Source organism: Trichosurus vulpecula, chromosome 5 (genome assembly GCF_011100635.1).
Source record: "Trichosurus vulpecula isolate mTriVul1 chromosome 5, mTriVul1.pri, whole genome shotgun sequence".
Classification (NCBI taxonomy): domain Eukaryota; kingdom Metazoa; phylum Chordata; class Mammalia; order Diprotodontia; family Phalangeridae; genus Trichosurus; species Trichosurus vulpecula.
The window spans coordinates 219,674,030-219,698,047 of record NC_050577.1 but is presented as its reverse complement, the minus strand read 5'-3'; positions in this window follow the sequence as shown (position 1 = coordinate 219,698,047).

Here is a 24,018-nt window from a genome sequence, read left to right as displayed (position 1 = left end):
TTATGAATAGTCAGACACAACTGAACAAAGAAATAGGAAAAAAATATCCTTCTTGCACTCAGATGGAAGAAGTTAATGTCCTGTGGACAAGAATTCCAGACAAAATCTGGGAGTTTCTATGAAAGGCTAAATGCTTAATTGGCAAAGGGAGCAGGAAATCCTCTCCTTCTTTCCTGTGTTCCATTGGGTGTCCTTCTCGGCCACTAGCATGGGTGCCTTGCCTCCCTCAGCAATTAATCAGTCAACAAGCATTTATGTGCCTGGATACAAAGACAAACATGGATAGACAATACCTGATATTGATACAAAGAGCCAAGGATCTGGGTCATAAAATAATCGGACTAGTCGTTGAACTTCCTGGACCATTCAGTTCTCTCCTCTTTGCTCAGTCAGTCAACAAGCATTCATTAAGAGTTTACTGTGCTGGGGGCAGCTAGGTGGCCCAGCAGATATAGCGCCAGCCCTGGAGGGCCTCCAGGGCCAGCACTCTATCCACTGGACCCCCCCAGCTGCCCCAATTTATAAAATAATTTCAGGGGGCAAGAAGAAATCCAAACCTTGAAGAGATTACATGAATAAGTGAAGGTATCTGGCATAGAGGGTTCAGAATATGGGAACTCTGTGTACCTGGTGTAACTCACACCCCATGGGCATAGAGTTATAAAACATCAGAAGCAAAATTTGAATACAGATCATCTGGATTCCAAGCCCAGAACCCTATTTAATACTCCATACTACTTCTGGCAACTAGACTAATTTAGACCTTTGATTTCATTGTTATATGGAAGTGCCAGTGAGAAAATTGCCTCTCTCAGAGCAGATCCACGTGTGTGCTCTGCAATTTGTTGTCTTAGACAGCTGCCTGGGGTACTGAATGGCCCAAGGTCACAAAGCCAGTACTTCTCAAAGACAGGACTTGAAACCAGGTTTTCAGGACCAAGGCCAGTTCTCTATCCATTACCCCCACTTCCACCCAGCTGAAGTGTAATGAAGAGAAACATATGCCAATCAGTCTGTATTGGATATCATTCAGCAGTCTGGATATAGAGAGATGAGGTATGACCCTCACCAAAAGCTAGCCGATAGACTGGCAACGAGAGAGAGAGAAAGAAGGAGAGAGAGAGAGAGAGAGAGAGAGATTTTTTCCTTTTTTTAAAAAAAAATATGAATTTATAGGATCATAGATCTAGGGCTGAAAGGGACCATCTAGTTCAATCATTTCATGTTACAGATGGGGAAACTGAGGCCAAGGGAAGTGAAATAACTTGCTCATGATCATGCATGTAGTAAGCATCAGAGGCAAGATTTGAACTTGGGCCCTCTGACTCCAGGGCCAGAACTTTTTCCATTGTACCACTCAGCCTCTCCCACATACCTCAATAAACATGATAATTTCCATCTACAAAGAACAGAAAAAGAGATCTGTACATGAAACTATGAATCTCCAACATGTACAGCTTGTTTTTTGGTAATATGTAATAAATTTAGCACAATAATTCCAGTGCTTTCCATGGGCACTGATATGGATTTCTTTCCCCTCTGCTTTTCCTTCCTCTCCTCAATGGTGGCACAATTAAACACAATGCCACCTTAGGCAAAGTCTGCCACTAAAACTGAGGCAGGCAATGTGTGGGAGCCAAAGAAGAACACTCCCTGTGAGCCCAGGGAAAACACTCTTGTCAAAAGTTCTCTGCTGCCTAAAAACACGCCTTTTGCTTCACAAGTTATTTTTACAATATTTGGGTGAGGATTCCCTTGCCTAATCTGCTTTATTTTAAAATTTTGTTCAGTTCAAAAATAAATGTAGCCTTCCCCCCCCCCTTTTGCCTTGGCTCATGCCTACTATTCATTTACTTATTCATTTGTAAACCTTAAAGTAGGATGGAAAGGGGAGTGATTCTTATTCATACATTCATTCATTGTCAGTCTTCCAACATTTATTGCCTTCTCAATGGGTGAGCAGGAGGGAGAAAAGTTGGAACTCAAAAAATTTTAAGTGAGTGTTCAAATAAACAAAATATAGTTACCGTAAAAGATAAATTGTTGCTTTATTTTATTCTGAAGTATTTTTAGTCTCCAATCACTATTTATTTCAAGGAAGACTTGGCATTTGAGATGAGTTTTGAATGATAGATTATATGTAGGGGTGGAAGGAAATAGCATCCTACACCTTGGGACTCCAAATAAAGACATAATAACTTCGTATGGCATCTAGTAAACACGGATATTTTAAAAACATGCTTGTGGCCAGAAACAGCTTTGTTCACAATCACTTCCATGGTCCTTCTCGAATAACAGGAATTTGGGTGTTGGATCAATGAGTCTCAGGCAATTCTCCCAAGATAAGCATGTAGGTTCCAGGCTTTTCATCATGGCTACAGAGAGGGAAGAGACTTCAGAGGATATCTAGTCCTGGGAGTTTCTTAAAAGCATATTTTACAAAGATGAATCATTTCTTTAAAAAAAACCAGGCTGCCCATTTCTACGGCAAAAATTGGCCCTGACAATATTCACTGAGAGTAAGTACATGCTGTCTGAGAGGTAGATTGGCAGTCACTGTAGAGTCTGCCTTGGAGACAGAAAGACTGGGTCCGAGTACAGTTTCTAAAACATCAAGCATGTGACCCCCAATCAAGTCTTTTGACATCTCAATGCTTCAAGTCCTTGACTAAGACAATAAGTTTTGGTCAGTTGTTGGTCTCTATCACTTTGATTTGTTTACAATTAAAATTAGAAAGGAAAAACTGAGTCAGGGAGAAGGGGGGAAATCTTCACAGCCAATTTATCTCATAATATAATAACTGGTATTCATATAATGCTTCAGGGTTTGCAGAGTGATCTACATATGTTAATCCTCATGACTACCCTGGAAAGCAGATGGCATAATTCCCATTTTACAGAGGAGTAAACTGAAGCTGAGACAGTTTAGAATGACTTACCCAGGTTCACACAGTGAATAAGTATCCGAGGCAAGATTTTTGTGAAGCTAGATGGAGTTCTTTAAAAGAGTGACACAAGGCTCATTCATTGACCTGGTTGCTCTGATCAGTAATTTGGGAAAATGCATAGACAGTATGACTATAATATTATAAAATATCCATATTTCTCTGAGTACTGGAGGTTGTCATGGCCATAGTAGTCATTCCTTACTGGTCAACCTAGCGATGGGAAGCATAGCCTTCCTTAGCTAGGTATGTCCTTGTAGAGGGCTGATGTGATCTGTCACTGAAGAACCATTATTGCAAGAGACCTGAAGGGCAATGGAAATATACATAGTGGGGACATGGGGGCTACCATATATTACCAATGATAACTCACATTCAAGAAATAGCATGGAAGATATCAGGCCCAAAATGCGTAATTGGTCAGAATGAGGTGGATCAGAAATGAGATGCCAGACATGGGAAGTGAGATGGGAAATTAAAAGGTGTAGTTGAAGACCTCTAGTACATTGGACAGATCCTCTATGGAAGTCTTATGAGAGGATGTGCTCAAGAAATGCACAGGATAAGAAAACCCAAATGGATTACAATCAGCACCAGTGGAGGGAACACCCATGACAGTGAGATCCTGGACTCACTGAAGTATATTGGAAATACAAGAGTGAGCATAAAAATTACACTTATTTATTTGTTTTATCCCAAGAGCCTAGCATGGTACTTGGCACACTTAAGAAATGCTTGCTCTGCGTATAAAAAAATAAATGGATGAGTGAATTGTCCTGTCTCTAGAACTTCCTATTAATCAAGTACTTGATGTTGGGAGAGAGGTTGGGCAATGGATCTCCGATTTCCCTATAGGGAATTCCCTGGATGAGACAACGCCTTCTATCAATACATGTTGGTACCTTGTTTGCAATTTATAGTCTTTGGGAGCTGTGTAGAGCAGCAGTTCTCAAACTTTCTGGCCTCAGGATCCCATAGCACTCCCCTCCCACCTTTTTTTGAGGCAATAAGGGTTAAGTGACTTGCCCAGGGTCACACAGCTAATACATATCTGAGGCTGTATTTGAACTCAGATCCTCCTTACTACAGGGTCAGTGATCTATCTTTGTACCACCTAGCTGCCCCAACCCTATAGCACTCTTAAAAGTTGTGAAAACACCCTAAAAGGGGTTTCTGTGGGTATATCTATTAAGAAATCAAAGCATCAGCATCACTATGAAAATAGTTTTGAACTCATAGATCCCCTCAAACATTTTAGGGAGCCCCAGAGGTTCTGTGACCACACTTTGAGAAATGTTGTTCTATAGCACTGAGAGATCGAGTAACATAGCCTGCATGTGTCAAAGGTGCAGGATTTGAACCCAGGTCTTCTTGGTCCTGGGGCTGGCTCTCTTTCTATTAGACCAACTAGAACCAAAAGATTATTTATCCCATGCCTGACTATCTTCTCTTTGAGGTCGAAGACTGCTTTGGCTTTTCCTTGTATCCCTAAAGCTTTGCTCAATGCTTGGCACATAATAAATAATTGTCAACTTGACTTCTCAGCTCATGAATCTTCCTTAGTTGCCTCATTTTATGGGATATTTATAATATCTCATAGACTTGAGTGATACAATAGGGGTAACCATCTAAGTAGGTAAGTAAGGAGGTGCTACCATCTAAGACCGGATATACCTCAGCTTAGAAATACAAACGATAACGGTAATGATAAAACAACAATAACAGCTTTTATACAGGGCTTTAAATTTTGCAAAGCACTTTACAAATATTCTCTCATTTGATCTTCACAACAACCCTGGGAAATAGATTTATTATTGCCCTTATTTAACAGATGAGAAAATTGAAGAAGATGAAGGTCAAGTGACTTGCACAGGGTCATACAACTAGCAAGGGTCTGAGGCCACACTTGAACTCGGGTTTCTGTGGCTCTATGTCTAGCCCTCTACCCACTGTGCTTTTGCTGTTGTTATTCAGTCATTTCAGTGGTGTCCAACTCTTCATGACCCCATTTGGGGTTTCTTTGGCAAAAATACAGGAGTGGTCTCCCATTTCCTTCTCCTGCTCATTTTGCAGAGGAGGAAACTGTGGCAAACAGGGTGAAGTGACTTGCCCAAGGTTACACAGCTAGTAAGTATACAACCACTGTGCACTTAACTTAACTTGAATCCTAGCTGGTACAGTGGATGGAGCACCATGCCCAGAGTCAGGAAGTCTTAAGTTCAAATCTGCCCTCAGATATTTATTAGTTGTGTGACCCTGGGCAAGTCACTTAACCTCTATATGCCTCAGTTTCTTCATGTGTACAATGGGGACCATAACAACACTATCTCAAAGGGTTTTTGTAAGGACCGAATGAGATAATAATCGTAAAATCCTTAGCACAATGCCTGGTACACAGTAAGCACTCTATAAACGTCAGCTATTATTAAATTTTGTAAAACCAACTAGTTAAACGGCTTAGTTACATCACAGGGGCAGAGCTTTCTCCTCTCAGGTGACAGTGACAAGAATGGACACTACCCATAATAATTTCTCCCATTGGCCTTCTCCCAAGAAGAAACGTTCTATTTTCTTGAGGGTTCTGCTGAACACCCTAGAGTGTGTAGGGACTTAGATGAATAATTTTCATGTCCTATCTGGCTCCTTTGAAACAGAACCTGACTCTTGAATCTCAAGCTCCCAGAAGATTCCAGTCGCTTTGAATTAGCCCCAATTATCATGCCCTTTTGATTTTGGGGGGGGACTAATGAGGACTTCAAAGTTAATGCTAAAGGTGCCCTTCTAGCTCAAGAAAAGCAACTATTTGAACTTGGTATATTTTTATGGTTCCTGGAAGTAGGTATCAGTCTGGATTCTGGACACTTAATACTTTGATAGTTTTTGGTTTGTCTTTTGGAGTTTTATCATTGCCTTTGGACTTCACACCAAAGCCATTTTCTATTATGCCCCTGCCATGCATTGAACTTTTCTTAGAACAAAGAAAAGTATTTAAGCAAAACCAATCTACTCGGTGATACCATGTCTAGTAGAGTATTTTCTTGTTCAGTCATTGTTCAGTTGTGTCTGATTCCTTGTGACCCCATTTAGGGTTTTCTTGGCAAAGACACTGGAATGGTTTGCCATTTCCTCCTCCAGCTCATTTGACAGCTGAGGAAACTGAGGCAAACAGGGTTAAATGACTTGCCCAGGGTCACACAGCTAGTGAGTGTCTTTGAACTCAGTTCTTCCTGACTCTAGGTCCAGTGCTCTATCTGCTATACCACCTAGCAGTGCCTAACGGTGTATACTATATAGTACATATACATAGTCTCCCACATTTCTCCTGAGAGGAAGAAGGTATATTTCCTCGGCAGTTTTCTAGGATTGAGATTACTCATAACATTTCATCACAATCAGTCAGTAATGTTATTTATATTAACGTGGCCATCGTGGATATTGTCCTCTTGGGTGTGCTTTCCCCAGTCTGGATCACTTTATAAAAGTGTTCCCGTGTTTCTACTGTAGCAGGGTTTGACCAGGGTATGCATGAAGCTGACTATTCTCCTGGGCTCAGCACTTTGAGATGAAGAAGCAGACCCCTTACTGACCCATGAACAGAAAAGTAACTCACAGGACAATTAGAAGAGTGACACCAGCCCCCACCCCCACCCCCAGCCCTACCCCGACCCCAACCCCCTCAGTGTTCTCTTCCCTTACAGATTACTATCAGATCAGGATTATTTGGAGATGATTCCTTCCTGGGGTAGGGGAGGGTGGTTTATTCTATTCCCCATTCCAGCCACCATTCCACCATGAGAACATGGCATCTAAGGCATGCATGCCCTGCCTAGGCAAGTCCAAGCCTGGATTCAGGGTGGCCTTTTCTTTCATGATCTTAGAAGAATGAGTAACTATCCTGAGATGGACATGTCCAGGCTTAGAAGTAACCTTAACAATCATTGAGCCAAAGTTCTCATTTTATAGACAAGTAAACTGAGGCATGGAGAGCTTAAATACTTGCCAAAATTTTTGCAAGTAATCGGCAACAGAGTTGAGATGAGAAAACACTTCTTTTCCCACCACACCAGGATGCACCCCCTGGCCTACAAACCTTTCATCAGGACACTACAATAAGTGCAGTAACTACTGAATAACTTAGGGGAGAAAAATTAAGGGCCAACAAAATCAATCTACTTTTAGTAAGATTTTAACAGCGCAGACCTGGAGGAGTGATTTATAATGACTTCCTTAATAATCCCAGTAGTAGGATTTCTGCTGATATTTCCTGAAACCTTCCTTTGCTTCTGCCTCCTCCTCTCCAAGCACACACAGACACACCCCTGTCTCTCAAGCTCATTGTCACCACTTGCCTGGACTGTTGTAGTACACTCCTAATTGTCCTCTCTTCTTCTGGTCTCTCCTCTCTCCAATACCTCCTCCTTGCAGATGCCAAGTTGATAGTCCCAAAGCATAAGTCTGGCAGGTCGTTCGATTGCTCAAAAGGCTTCCTATCTCTCTAGGGCCTCTAGGACAAAATAGAAATCCCTCTGCACTCTCTCTCTCTCTCTGTCTCTCTCTCTGTCTCTCTCTTTCTCTCTGTCTCTCTCTGTCTCTCTCTTTCTCTGTCTCTCTCTGTCTCTTTCTCTCTTTCTCTGTCTGTCTCTCTCTGTCTCTCTCTGTCTCTCTCTCTCTCTCTCTCTCTCTCTCTCTCTCTCTCTCACTCTCTCTCCCTCCCTACCTTTTTCCCTCTCCCTCTCCCTCTCCATCTCTTCCTTCCTCTCCCTTTTTCTCCCCTCACCCCCACCATATTTCTTGTCTAGGCAAACTCTCCAAGACTCAATGTTAGAGGGAGGTTCCACCTCTCAGTTCCCTATATATATTAATGAAATCACAAGTCCCTATCCTTCTATACCTGGTACATAGTTTTTATTTACTACTATGTACATGTTGTTCCCCCAGCTCTCCAAGAATGTCATGAGATCCTTGAGGTCAAGAGCCACAAGTATCATTCTTGTCTCCAGTACATAAAACAGTGTCTGGCCTATTGTTATGGTAGTAGTTGTTCAGTTGTGTCTGACTCTTTGTGACCCCATTTGGGGTTTTCTTGGCAAAGATACTGGAGTGGTTTGCCATTTCCTCCTCCTGCTCATTTTACAGATGAGAAAACTGAGGCAAACAAGGTTAAGTGACTTCCAGGGTCACTCAGCTAGTGAATGTCTAAGGATGGATTTAACCTCAGGGCTCCCCAACTCCAGGCCCAGCTATCTATCCACTGAGTCCCACAGCTGCTGCCATCGGGCCTATAATAGGTACTAAATAACTGCCAGGCAGATTGGATTCCCTTTAATTAAAAAGTCCAATTTCAGATTCTCTTCATTCTGAGTCACAACTAAAAATTTACTTTTCTTTCTCTCACCAGTTCTATTTTATTGTTTCTTCCCCCAATGTTTATTATTTCATTCTGTTATTCCTCTATTTCATTTTATAATGAGATTTGCCATTCCAGTCATTTGGAAGAGGCTGTATTAAGTGGGATTTTTTTTTTGTATAGCACAGTATTCAGATAAAATATTGGCTCTTAGCAAGGACTGGAAGAGGTCCCTGCAAAGAGACTGACCCCAAGGAGAGGGAGCTGGATATGCTGTTGCCTGTGGTAAATTCTTCCCTAGGTTTCTCTCTGCCTCGGATGATAGCGCAACCTTCATTCCCAACTCAATCATTCGACTGTGATTTAGCTACTCCTTTAACTACTGAGTAGGGATGAAATGAGAGTCCTGGAGGCTATAAAGTCTTTGAAATTGTGCCATACCCTCGAACCGGCTCATTGTCATCACTGTGAATATTGGTTATTGCGAGAGGGTGTTATGGGTTCATCTGGAGCATACTACTAAGGTTTCAAGAAGAGATAGGAAAGAAATCATCTAACAAATGTAAAGTGTTGGCTGGTCGTTTAATACATCAAGCCAATTCAAGAAGGATTTATTGGAGATTACTATGGGAGGCCGCTGTTGGCATAGCCCTGTGTCATGAAAGAGTGATAGATTTGGGGCTGGAGGACCTGGGTTCTAATCCTGACTTGCTGCTAAGTCTAAATTTGCCAACCAGCCATCACGTCTATTTCCTCTCCACAGGAACCTTTGGACTCCAACCCTGGAACAACCCTGGGTTCTGATAGGTCACCTTTCACCTTATCTTCCCCAGACCACAATTCCACCTCACTTTCTGGCCACAATTTCCAAACCATGCCACCTCTACTGGAGCATTCATCTTCATCTAGTTCCATTACCCCGAACCCCTTTCTAGCTCCTCTTTATGTGTTGTCTTCCTCCGTTAAAAAGTAAGTTCCTTGAGGGCAGAGAGTATCTTGCTTATATTTGTACTCCCAGTACTTAGCACAATACTTGGCATACAAGCGGTGCCCAATAAATGCTTTATCTCTTTAGCTAGCCAGCTAGCTTTGCATAGTCTGTGCTCTAGAAAATCTACTTGTCTTGCTATGGCAAGCTCTGGAACCATGATCAGAATCAACACTGCCCTGGTTTCTGGAGAGGATGTGTCAGTCTACACTATGGTCCCATTCACCAACCCGTAAACTTTCTGGTTGAAATTCTTGCTGAGTCCAATAGAAACCCTGTGTTTTCCCACCTTTTACTTTGCTCATGCTGTTTCTGATGCTTGGAATATACAAATCCAAACACATTATCTCCCACTTGTTAATACCCGACTTTTTCTGGGAGACCCAGCTCAAACGTCATGTCCCCTATGAAACATCCTCTGATTCCCTCAGTTGGGAATAATCTCTGTCTCTCAACTACTATCCTAACATGCTGCACTCCCCTCAATCTCTGGTGCTTCCACCCTGGGGCTCTGATATCCTGATCAGTTATTGCCTCACCTGAGTCTTCTGTTAGAGTTTATGAACTACAACAACATGCCCACTTAAGTACATAATGGCAGCAGGAGAAGTAGAGAAGGCAGGGGAGATAGAAATATGACTTTCACCAGTACAGATTATAAATCATAACTTCTCCTCTTGTATGATTTTTGCTGTGTCCTCCAATAATCTTTCATAGATGCTTCACCCAATGTACAGATGGCCTTCCCCCATACGATATCTTCAAATATTTCCTGGTGTCCACCAGTGGAGCCTTTGGAATGTCCACCTATTATCTCTCACACTTGCTAGGATGGTAGATTTATCAGGTCACCAGTTTAGAGCTGTAAGGGGCCTTGGAGGTCATCTGGTTCAATCTCTTCATTTTACAGGAGAAAGAGAAGTTCCCCAAACTCCATATTCCATCTCCCACCTCCAGGCATTTGCAAAGACTCTCTACATGTCAGTCAATCAACTGGCATTTACTAAGGACTTACTTTGTGCCAGGCATGGTACTAAGTACTGGGGACAGAAAAAACGTTGGAAGATGGTCCCCTGTGCCTGGAATGCATCCCTTCCTTACTTCCCATGCTCCTCGACCCCTCCACTTATTCCACAAATGATGCTTTATCATGGTATGGAGACAATCCTGGGGTCTTGAAGGCTTTGCCAATAGAGCATGATTCGTAAAAGGTGTAACATGTTCTTAAACATTTTTTATTACAACTCGCAGTCATTTCCTCCCATTCACAGAGGCAGCAGGAAATGTTAGCTGGAGAGCTCTATTTGGCACCAGTAGGCCTGAGTGCGAATCTTACTTCAGAATCTTGAATACTGTGGGACTCCCATCCAAGTCACTTCACCCTTCACCCACATTAGTTTCTTCATCTGTAAAATGGCATAAAAAATGCCTGTCCTACTTATCACTTAGAGAAGATATTAAGAAAGTGCTCCACAAACCTAAAGGCACTGTTAAAAGCTGAGTTATTATTAGTGTTCCATGGGAATGATCTTCACACCTATTTTGGGGGATACCAGACCTATATTTTTATTAGTCTAAGGAACTCCAAGGGAGGAAACTCTTTGTATCAGCAAAAATAAGCAGATGCCAAGGCTACATATGGCACAATCTTACCTTGGACATGTGGTAACTTTGTGACCATGGGCAAGTCATTTGACTTTCCTGGGCCTCAAGGTCATCCACTGCATCCCATGTCATCACCAGACATCATGATTTTGTCTTTCCATTGGACCTCAATGACTCTAGTAGGGACAGCGAGGCTGACAACTCTGCCGCACTTAAATCCAATTTATGCACAAATCAAGACATCATCTATTATGATGTCATTGGTCTTCTTCAAAAATGAAGAACCACAAGTGGTTCGTGCTGTTGTTGTGGTAGTGGTGATGACAACAATGATGATGAAGACAATGACGATGATGGCTATGATGGTGTAACTTACCCAGGCTCATACAGTCACTTTGGGTCAGAGGCAAGACTCAAACTCAGATCTTCCTGCCTCCAAGGTCAGCTTGCCTTGCTTCCATTTTATAATGGAAATCAATTGGAAAATCTGTCTTGGTTTACAGAAATTCACTTCGCAGTCAGTTTTTCAATGACACACCAAATTTGTAAAGCACAGCATAGCATCCCGTGGCTTCCAAACCTTCTGGTGTATTGGGAAGGAGGTAGAGAGTACTGTCTGATAGCATTATGTATGTATGCACACATACACTGAGTCTTACTGTGGAAGGAAATTCGAGCTGCCAATGAGGAGGTGGAGATTTTTGTTCATTTGAAATCTATAATTAAATACTTATATATAAAAGTCAAGGCAAAAAAAGACCAATGTGAGAAACTCAGAATCAGCTCGTTTTTTCCATACTACTCTGGGGCTTCTTGACAAATGTGACCCGCATCTGCCAATGCTGGCCCAGTGTTATTTACAAGAATTATTCAGAAAAGCAATTCCCCAAGATGAGTTAGAAATAACCGACCTGTGAGTGATGTGGCAGAGAGATTATATACAATCATACTGAGCAGAATTAGCCAACGCAGTCTGGTTAAGGAGACTGAAGATGGAAAAGGAAAGTCTTCCAGAGTAAGAATTGCAAGAGAAGACAACACAAGCAGGTATTTTGAGGTAGGTGTCGGAAGACTTCTGCTTCTTCTTTGTGTTCTGGACCCCATCTCAGAATCGCATTTTCAAATGCATAAAGCAAAATTCATAGGATTATAATAAAAATCAATTAGATTGAAATAACTATCTAAAAAAATTTTTCAAGTTCACAGATCCTAGGTTTAGAACCTGTGCTCTACTCACTTTGCCTAAAGAGACATTTTCAATATATATGATGAATATATTAATCCTCTTTCCTTTTTTGTTCTAATCTGCAAAGTCAGCCATAACTCCCAACCCTGCCCTGGCACACATTCCCTGCAGCAGCTGGAGAAGAAAAAAGAACCAATACACAAGTTGAGTTCTTTTGGGGGGGACACTGGAGTCATTAGTGGCCTGGGGAAGCACTACAAAATGTGTCTGGATAACTAGCAAGGCAAATTCAACTGTGTGACCCTAGTCAAGTCATTTTACTGCTCTACACCTCAGTTTTCTCATCTGAAAAAATGGAGATATTACTACTTGTACCACCACAGAGTTGTGAAAGTAAGGGTTGGGGAAAACCTCAGGAAGAAACCTCAAACCTCAGGACAAAAAGCTCCATGGTGTAATAAATAGTGCATTAAATCTGGAAGCAAGAAGATCTGAGTTCAAATCCCACTTCAGGGACTTTCTCACTGAGCAAGTGACTTAACCTCTCTGTGCCTATATCATCTGTAAGACGAGGAGGTTGGACTAGACATCTTAATTTACTTTCTGCCTCTAAATCTAAAATACCTTAGTGGAGTTGAGTTAAAAAGATCCTGTTTTGTTGGGCAAAGACAGATGATCAGGACAAAAAAAGGGGGGCCCTGCCAGGAGTATGGCTAGGGATTGGGGGGGTGGGAAGAGGAGAATGGCAGAACCAAGCTGGGAAAGAGCTCACCTTGGATTTTTTCCTAGGTCTAGGGAAATATGAGAGAAGATAATGGAGCATCTAACAGCTTCCTATGTTAACGAAACATTCTTGCTAACTAGGTGCTAAACTTATTTATTCCTATCCGCTGAGGGCCTGAGCACAAGTACTGTGAGTGCCCCCTAAATTTCAACATCCTGGGTAAAGTGCTACACCAACCTAGTTACACCTCTGAGGAAAATCCACAGAAATACCAAGGAAAGATCCTATTTACTTAAAACTGTCAAATGACAGTCAAACTGTTATCAGGATAGCAGATACCTTTCTGGGTAAGCAAAAGACCTAAGACTTTGAAGCTCCACCCTACTCCAGAATTCTGTAACTGCATTAGATTCTCTGGGCAGCATCCCCCCAGCCAAAGTCAAAAGAATTCATAAGTAGTTGTCATGGGTTTTGAAAATATCCGGGCTTATCGACAGTATGGGGAAACTGTCCACATTCCAAAGAACAGCATGAGTCCCTCAACTGTCAGCAAAGAAATGGTTTTGGTTTCCTAAGCAGGAAAGAGGGTTGGTTGGCAGGGAAGGGAGTTTCTGCGAGCTGACACCCATTATTAGAATGATGGGTGCACAGAAGAGAGGAGACAGAGTAGGCTCAGCCAACAGTGCCCTCTGAATGGGCTTTCCATGGGACTTAATTTGAACAGAGAAATGAATTACTTTGCCCAGACTTCATCAATGAGGCTTCCCATTTTTGAAGCTTTTATATTCAAATGGTGGCATGTAAAGGTTAATACAAACAAAATGGCAGGCAACAGGAGCATTCATTTCCATGGAAGGTGGGAGGAAGGTCTATCACATCAGACACATTTCTGGTCTATTATTAGTCCTCTCATCTTTGCTCTATCTGAAGACACTAGGAATTAGAAAGCACTTAAAATTGTTGAGAAAGTCAATTCATTCAACTGTCAGAAGACCTTCAGACCCTGTCATTTGGGGCATTCGGGGGTCTCCTTCCATTTGAACGGCTTGTTAGAATGTTCCATGTCACAGCTTGCTTGGGGATGGAAAAAGGCAAATATCCCACATTAGGAAATTAGTGTTTGGAAATCATTTGATAATAGGGCATAATGGTTTATTGTTAGAGTCACTGTAGTGGCATACTGGCATGGCTCCAGGCCAGTATTTACAGAAGCACGGAGGGACATAAGAGAATATCGAATCCAAATCAGGCACAAAACCTATTACAACATCCCCAGGGTAGGTGGTCATCCAGCTCCTGTTTAAAGACCTCTGATAATGAGGATCATGGGGTCACAGATTTAGAGCTGGAAGGGAATCTATAAGACAATGAATCCAATGTCCTCATTCTACTGATGAGGAAACTAAGGCCCAAAGAGATCGAGTGACTTGCCCAAGGTCACACTGCTAATAATTGGGGCAGGGGGAGTTTGGGGTGGTGGCCAGAGGTCTTCTGACTCCAAATCCATAATTTTTTTCCACTAAACCATGCTGAAAACCTACTATACCTCCCAAGGCAGTCCATTCTATGTTTACACAGTTCTAGCTAATTTTTAGGAAGTTTTTTTTCTGACAATTCTAAATTTGCCTCTTTGGAATTTCTACCTACTTCTGTCCTCTGGGATCAAGTAGCACCAGGTTCCCTTTCATCAGAGTGGGATTTCCATTTAAAGAAACTGGAATTTCATAACAAAACATTTTGACTTTTATATTATTTTCCCCCTACTACAAATAGGTTGATTGCTGATCTTACCCTCATTGATTCTGTTCATATTTCAGAATGTACAGAGCAGGTCAGCTATCTTGGTGCCCCGGGTGCCATCCCCCCTTCCCCCACTGTCACTTTTTTTGTTTTTCACAAATTAGCATGAAAGCCTATGATAACGGCTTGGGTATTCACCCAGAAAAGGAGGGGAGAGGAAGGTCTCTCATTAAATCCCCAAAGATTCTCAGCCCAGCCCTTGCTTTTGCCTCCTCCATCATAGTGCCATGCTCATCAGAGAAATCAGCACAACTGCCAGACTGATCCCTCCAGAGTCCGACCATTTACATCCAATGGATTATTCAGGTGCAAGAGATAAACACACAGTATAGGCGAGTACACAGAACACTCATCTTTCTCAGAGTTTCTGGATAGGATGGCAACTTTACCCATCAATTTTCCTGCCCAGAAATCTCCTTAGATAAATTTTACCTTGTGTTCCCTGGAAGATTTCTAGGCTGGAAACTCAATCTTGAGCCAACTTAGTCTGTCCCATCTGGAGTCACCAATAATTGTGACCCAAAATCATCCAAGGATCCATTTGATAAATAATGCTGCCAGTTACACAATCAAATGACACAGAAATGTGTAAAAATTGGTTTATTATGCTCAGAGCATAGGCATTACTGAAATAAAAATAAGAGAGTCATGAGCATCATTTTCAGCAGCCTTCTATAGGTTTTGGTTACATACACTGGATGGGTACAATGGAGTTTCAAAGAGTAAATAAGGGAAGATGTTGGTTTTTACACCAAAGAATAGGTGGCGTAAGGGGAAGGTCTATATCAGGCAAAACAGGAAATGGGCATGGGACCTAGAGCTAACATCCCAAGGTGGAATTTGCAATCAGACAGAGCAGAAACTAACCAGTTAACACCAGGGCTGGAGCTGATGCGTTAGCTTGATTTTACAGACTTTAGCTAGTTACATGACCTCAAGTAAATGGTGGTAATAAAGTTGAGCCAGAAATTCTCTTATCACAAACTCCAAAGAAAGGAAAGAAGAAGGAAACAAATATTTATTAAGTACCTACTATGTGCCAGGCACTATGCCAACTGCTTTGCAAATATCTGATCTTCACAACAATGCTGGGAGGGATTGTTATCCCCATTTTCAGTTGAGGAAACTGAGGCAAGCAGAGGTTAAATAACTTATCTCTATAAGTGTCTGAGGCAGATTTTTAACTCAAGTCTTCCTGACTCCAGGGCCAGAGCTCTATCCACTGCTCCAACTCCCTCTAAAGCAGAAAATTACCTTATACTGTAGATACCACAAAACTTATTCTGCTGATAGAAACTTTAATATGCTTTATGGTTTAAAATGAAAGCCATAGAATCTGGAGTGAAAGGGAGCTTGGAGAACATACAATTCAAACCTGTCATTTTTCAGAGAAGGAAACTGAAGCCCAGAGAGGAGACAGAGACAAAAAAAAATCACCTGTTCTTTGAGTATTACTCATATAATAAAAGGGTTTGAATTACTGTAAAAGGAATATAGATATAGCTCCTCTGCCATAAAAATATGTAAGGCTAAGATGTCAACCATGCCTCAAAAGTCTTCTTCAGGATATTAATAGATTATGATAATAATAGCTAGCATTTTAATTTTTGTAAAGTGCTTTATATTCTTGATCCTCACAAGGAAGGATGCTCAATTGATCCTCAAAAATAGGGAAGTCCTATCACTATTTCCATTCTACAGATAAAGAAACTGAGGCTCAGAGTGTTTAAGTGGCTTATCCAGGGTCACAGAGCTAGTGTCTGAGGCAGGATTTGAACTCAGGTCTTCCTGACTTCAAATTCAATGTTCTTTACACTACAGTAGTTGGGTCAAACTTAGTCAAGGATTGCTGTTGGCTGTATAATAACTTAGAAAACCACAAATTAACACTAGCCATGTTGTACTGCATGGAGCAGCTAGGTGGCTCAGTGGATACAGGGCTGGACCTAGAGTCAGGAAGTCCCAAATTCAAATCCAGCCTCAGAAGTTTACTAGCTGTGTGACCCTGGGCAAGTCACTTAACCCTGTCTGCCTCAGTTTCTTCATCTATGAAATGATCTGGAGAAGGAAATGGCAAATCACTCTAGTCCCTTCATCAAAAAACCCCAAATGGGGTCACCGAGTGTCAGAGACAACTGAAATTACTGAACAGCAACAAGAACAAAAGCATTGTAGAGTCAGGAAGATGAACATTGGTTCAAGTCCTGCCCCTGACACATTCTAAATGTATGACCCTGGGACAGTCATTTAATATCTCAGTGTCCCATGTGATTAAGACTATTAACTGTAGAACAATTGTGAACCTGCATTAGAAGAGGGAATTTCCTCATCAGAATTTCTTTATATCAATAAAATCCCAAGTCCAATTAAAAAAAATTAAAAGTGTTAATGCTATTTCTTGGAGATGTTTAACCACCAAGGTCATCTACTGCACTCCAGGCCATAACCAGTCATCCTGGCTTGCCCTCCACTGGACTTCCATGATTTTGGAAGAGAGAGGGAGGCTGATGTCTTTGTGCAACTCTGCATCACTTAAATGCAATTCGTGAAAGAGTCAAGACATCGCCCCCATGAGGTCATTGGTCCTCTTCAAAAATGAAGGACAAACAACAAAACAACCACAAGACGATCACCACAAAGAAGAAACCAAGAAGACCCAGAAAACACCTCATGCAGTAAACAGCCAAATAACTTGCCAAACAAAGAACATGGAAGACAAGATTTCTACCAGTCTAGAGGATAAACTCATTCGCAAAACGTTTTGGAGGAGGCCGGTAGGAGATAAAGAACAACATCACATCACAAAGCAGTTGCAAAGAAAGCAAATCTTTGGAGAGATCCAACTAAAGCTAGGTCACTCCAAGAGTATTTATAGATGAAATTGGGAGAACAAATAAAGCCGTAATGCGATACATCTGCCAACATTTCTATCATCATGGTGGCACCTCCACATTTATCCTCCATTCCATTAGGATTAGCAATAGCACTTAAAATGATGAAATCAAAAGAATGGAAGAACTTCAGAATTGGAAATGATGCCCCAATGGCCATACAGTACAACCTATACTGCAAAACATACTTGCTCTATATCTTACCAAAAAAGTGATCATGCAGCCTTTGCTTAAAGACCTGCAAAAAGAGGGGACCCACTACTTTCAAGGGCTACTCATTCCGTCTTTGAGGAGCTCTCATTGTCACTCAGTTTCTCCCCAATAACATCACTCCAACATCATGACTAGCAAGACCAGACACACACATAGGAGAAATCTGTGCTGGAGCCGGATCAAAATTTTCACTGTGAGTATTTACATCTCAGAAATCATCAAATGATGCAATCAGGCCTTGGTTTATTCTTTTATTGACTGTCAAGACTTAAGAAAATGATGGAGAAAGTGCTGGTGGCATAGTAGATACAGCACTTGGCCTGGAATCAGGAAGAGCTGAGTTCAAATCTAGTCTAGGGCATTTCCTAGCTGTGGGACTCTGGCTAAGTCACTTAACCACTGATTGCCTCAGTTTCCTCAACTGTAAAGTGAGAATGATAACAGCACCTATTTCCCAGGGTTTCTGTGAAGATCAAATGAAATAATATTTATTTTTAAAGCACTTAGCACAGGCCTGGCACATAGTAAATGCTATATAAATGCTTATTCACTTCCTACATACATTTCTTTTTTAGAAAGACAGTTGTTAAACATAGGCCAGCACACCCCTAGCTGGAGGGGAGAATTGTTTAAATACTCAGGAATTAATTTTCAATATATCTCAAAGATGGAAAGATTCCAAAAGGATGGAAAGAGGAAAAGCAGACTTTTTAGCTAGGGTTTTTTAGAGGTACCCAGAAGACATCTATAACAGCCAATCCCTGTGCCAGCTTTATCATCTCTACAAAATCTTTATGAGGACAGTTTCTTCATGCAATAAGGGTATCCTTGATGAGAAGAGAACAGGCAGCCTTTCACAAGCAATTTTGTACAGCAAATAACATCTTTCTGGCCACATAACTGCCTGAGAAGTGCAGGGAATACAAGAGCTCACTGTTGTTGATCTCAAAAAAGCATTTGGCTGGATTTCATAAAGTGATAAAGGCTGCCACACATATACATTCCTGCCTTTTCCAGATGTCTTACACATTGTTCCCCTGTGTACTCCTGAAGACAGCTATACAGGGCTATTTGCTCTTCTTCAAACATGACCCTCCCTCCCCTGATGCTGTCCCCTATGCCTGGACAGGTCTCCCTCCTCACCTCTGGCTTGTGGCTTTCCTGGCTTCCTTCAAGACTCAACTCAAATCCTACCTTCTACAGGAGGCCTTGAATGGTTCCCACTGTCCTCTCCACTACTAGTGTCTCCCCTCTGAGATGGCCTTCCATTCACACTATAACGACCTTTTTATGAACATCGTTATTTTCATGTTCTCTCCCCCTCATTAAACCATAAGCTCCTTGAGGTCAGGGACTGCGTTTTGCCTTTTTTTTGTGTCCCTAGCATGGCATACAAGTGCTTGTTAAATGTTTACTAAGTGACATACGCAGAACATTTGCTTAAGATGGTACTTCAGTTACCACCATGGAAATAATTGACTTCAAAGATCCGTTTATCAAAATGAAGCAAGAAACCTATATTCAGTTGAGTTCCATGGAGTGTAGCCTATGCAATCAATCAGCCAAGAAGCATTTATTAAGCACATCCTAAGTCACTTAACCTTGTTTGCCTCAGTTTTATCATCTGTAAAATGAGCTGGAGAAGGAAATGGCAAAACCACTCTGGTATCTTTGCCAGGAAAACACTAAATGGGGTCATGAAGAGTCAGATATGGCTGAAATGACCGAACAACAACAAGAATATGACAGGCATTATGCAGGACACTGGGGATTCGGAGACAAAAGTGAAATAGTCCCTGTCTTCGAGGAGCTTACATTCTACTGAAGAGCAATAGCATATACATATGTAGTCATATTCAAAATGGAGGAGAGCTAATTGAGTCAGTGGAGGAAGCACTGGCTGCCAGGGAGATTGGTTAAGTGTTTCATGTAGAAGGTTAAGCTTGAGCTCAGCCTTGACTGAAGTTAGGGATTCTATGAAATGGAGGCAAGAGGAGAAAGAACATTCCAGACATGAGGAACTGACATTGTCAAGGCCTTCCACATATATGGAGTGCCATGTATGAGTAAAGGACCAGTCTGGCTAGACAACGTAGACTGCATGAAGGGGAACTTTGGGTAACAAGGCTAGAGAGATAAGATGGTAGCAAGCTAGGAAGAGTTTTAAATATCAAAATGTATGTATATTTGATTCTAGAGGTAAAAGGAAGCCAGTAGCTTTCTTTGAGCAGGAGAATGACATGCTCAGACATATAGGTTAAGAAAGTCATCAGGATAACTTGGCATAGGCTAGATTGGAGGGGAGAAGACCTCAGGCAGGGGAATATGAGGAAGACTATGGGGAATCTGTTGGAACAGTTCAGACAACAGGTGACAACAGCTTAAAGCAGGGTCTTGTCACTGTGAGTGAAGGAAAGTGGTCAGACTCAAGAAGTCTTATAGAGGCAGAAACAAAATCTGATGCCTCGTTAGATATGTGAAGGTGAGTGTGGGTGAGGAGTAGAGAAGGAGAGTGAGGTTTCAAATCTGGGTGATTGCAAAAACGGGCACTCTGGCAAGATTCTGATCCAATTTAGAAATGACTCTGCGCTAATTATTCTAGGCCCTGAAGACTACAACACCTCCTCAGTGATATTTGTGTACCTTCAAAAATGAGTGGTTTGTGATTAATATCATAAAATGTGTTTTAGTTGTATCTGACTCTTTGTGACTCCATTTGGGATTTTCTTGGCAGAGATACTGGAGTGGATTGCCATTTCCTTCTCCAGCTCATTTTACAGATGAGGAAACTGAGGCAAACAAGGTTAAGTGACTTGCCCAGGGTCACCCAGCTAGTAAGTATCTGAGGCCAGATTTGAACTCAGGAAGATGAGTCTTCCTGACTCCAGACATAGTAAACTCTATCCACTATACCACCTAGCTGCCCACATTATAAAGTAAAATCCCACTTGAAAAAAGGCAACAGAATTATGATTAATCGTAACGACCAGTGTCTGAATCAGAAAAAGATGAAAAAATACATCGCCTCCATCTTCTCAGTAGAGAAGCAGGGAACTATGGGTAGAAAATGCTGCATGTGCTATTAGAAAAATTCTCTAAACTGACTTTTCTTTGATACAGAGAAGGATTTGATATGCATGTGGGAGATTGGGGAGGGATATATTAGGAAATGACTGTTACAAAGGCAAAAAACAAAACCAAATGTTTTTTAAAGAGAGATAAATTTGCTATATCACCCATACAGAAAAAATGAAGCGGATGAAAAAAAAGTCCTACAACTTGTTAGATATCAGGACATTGAGTTAGTCAATCAATAAGATAAGAGCTTCAAATAGACAATAAACTTGAGTTAGAATTGAACAGGAGGAGAATATAGGGCTAGATCACATACTGGAAACCAGGTAGTGCTTCTAATGATACTGAGCTGGTGCTAAATGGTTACCAATCATGGAGCTCTAGGATCTCAGAAGAATCAAAATGGCAACTAACCCAAAGGGTAACAGAGAATCAGCATGGTGGAATAGATAGAAAGTCAACCTTGGAATGAAGGCCAGCCTCTAACACATGTTCCCTAAGAGCCAAGTCACTTAATTTCTCAATTCTCCAGACAGTTTGCTAGTGCTCTATGTTGCAGAAAAGTCATTGGCAGAGAAAATTCCTCAGTGAGAAATCTTCATACCAATGAAATCACATGTCCAACTCCTCTGCCTGTACCTCTCTCAAAGAGTAATGGAAAAATGCATGATGTCTTAGGAGAGAGTTGATGGACTAGGGATATGGAATGAATCACCTATTTTCGAACCTGCCCAATGTGAAGAACTATTTTACTTGTTTACAAGGAAGAGCTTTCACTTGGAGAGGGGAGAGGTAAGTAGGGGAAATGGCCCCTTCCTCAAAGAATAAGTAAAGAAGGAAAAGAGCATCAGTGAAATATATCTTTTAAAATACACACAGGCGAAAAGAAGGAAGTTGATAAGGGGATACAGAAAAACAAGGTGGCATTCATATGTTCACTTACATATATTCCTTTAAAAAAGCTGTAGGTAATAGAGAGTCATAGTTTCACAGATAAAATAAAATATGGAGGATGAGTGTGAGCAAGAAGGTATCAACAACCAGTTGTAGACAGAGGTATGCTGAAGCTAGCTCAAACCGGCTGATGAGAGCCAATTGTTAAATTTTCAGTGTGAGCATTTACACGGCAAATGCTAAAAATAAAGACTTGGTGGTTTCTTTTGTAGATATTCTAAACTTAAGAAAATGGTGGAGGAAAAAGTTAGCAAAGCAGAATAAACCTCTATGTCCTATTTTTTCAGGGAACCAATTATTTATCATTTACCAGCACACTGCTGCTTTTTGCACCCAAAATAACACCATCATGAACATGCGTGACTAGAAAAGCAAACCCAAGCATATAGTGAGAATGGGGGCCTGCAGGTCACAAACTTGAAGGCTGCTCTGGCATCCACAAACTATTAAAAGAACCAGATGATGTTCGGCCCCTTTGGTGGCTTCGCTATAGAGAAAAAATGGGTCAAAATGAAAAAAAAATTCCATCCTTGTGGTTCGAAAAAAATCTTAATATGCTATGACAGAGTGTCCCAAGAGTCTTGAGCTGTTAAAACTGCACTAAGACTTTCGAGATACCCTGTGCAAATACTACCTATTAGCCATTTGGGAGAAGTCAACAGTCAAAATCTGCAAGTCCAATATGAAAACATCTCCCATATCCAAGAGTTTCCCTATAAAAACACTTACTACCTTGCCTTGAGCACTTATTCAGAATTAAACATGTTTCACTCTAAAGGGGATGGCCTGTCCTTTGCATCACACTCCTGGCAGCAATAGAATTGAAACAGAAATATTAAGAACATGGCCTGGGTCAGATTGACATGGAAAAATACATGTTTTCATCTTTAAAAAAAAATTCAACACCCAAAAGAGCCTTGTGAAAAGGATTGGAACTTTATGAACTCTTAGGTGAACATAGCAGAATGTTGAGAGATCAAGTTTGATCTGAGATTACCCAAGGATCACGCTAGAAAGAAGCTCACCCACTGCTTGTCCACTGTTCATTTTCCCTAGAAAAGGTGTCCCAAAGGTCTTGGTGCCGTGTTAAGTTTACTGAAGTTCACAACTGCACCAAGACTTTGGAGACATCCTGTCTTTGTTGCAAGGGGGATGATGTGATTGTGGTATATGACAAACAAGAGACATCTGATGAAAAATGGAAACCATTTTTGGTTTGGTTCCATTGGTCTTGGAGCCAGAGGGAGTCAGGACAGGGGGACAGTCTTCATGCTATAAAGATTCCCCCACAAAACATCCAGGGACCTAGAAAAACATCTCTAGGATGGTGGGTTGACTCCAATGAAGGATTTGCTGGAAGATATAGACAAGAGTCACAAAGGACTGATAAGGCATGGAGAGAGTGCAATCTTCACTTACATCATAGTAAAGAAGAGATTCTGAGACACAGGAGGTCAGCTACTCTAACCCTCTCATTTGACAGATAAGCAAACCAAAGTCAAGAGAGGCCAAGTGACTTAAGATCCTAGTTTCATAGCTCTGGAACTGGAAGGAACCTCAGAGAAACTACCTCCCATTTTACACATCAGAATCATGAGGGAGGTTGGCTTGCCCAAGGCCACACAAACAGTAGACTCCAGACGCAGAATTTGAAGTCAGGCTTTAGACACAACGCCCTTTGTTCTTCCTACACTTCCTAGCCCAGCTCTGTTTGTGACTTTGGGAAAGTCACATGACCCTCCAGGCATCGGTTTCCTTAACTGCAAAAGAAGGGGCTTAAACTAAATGATCTCTCAAGTCCCCTCCAGCTCATAATCGATGAATTATGTACCTTTAGAGTCCCTTCCAGCTCTGGATCTATAGATCCGTTGAAGTATGAAAGGTTCAATTATTTTAAACCCAGAGGGTTACATAGTCCCTGGGGCTAATAGATTATATTCATGCTATTCTGTCAACCATTACCTATCACTCCCTCTAGAGAAGAATAGGTGGCACTGATATAATTAGCCTAGAAAAAAATAAAAACAAAAAACCCCAGTACTTTCAGCCTCAGTTTTCAGGCCTTTAAATAACTGTTTAAAAAGAAGTGATGTGTCTTTCAATAGCCCTCTCTGCTCACTTAGATCTAAGGTGTAGTGCCTGGGAAATCTCGTTAAGATTGTGGTAATCGAGGTGGAATGGATTTCGGCAAATCGGCTGAGAGTTTAGATAGATTTTCCTGCTGGGATTTCCTGTCTAAGTTCCAGAGAGGTGGAATGACTCATTCTCTGTCTAGGCTGAATGTGGATGA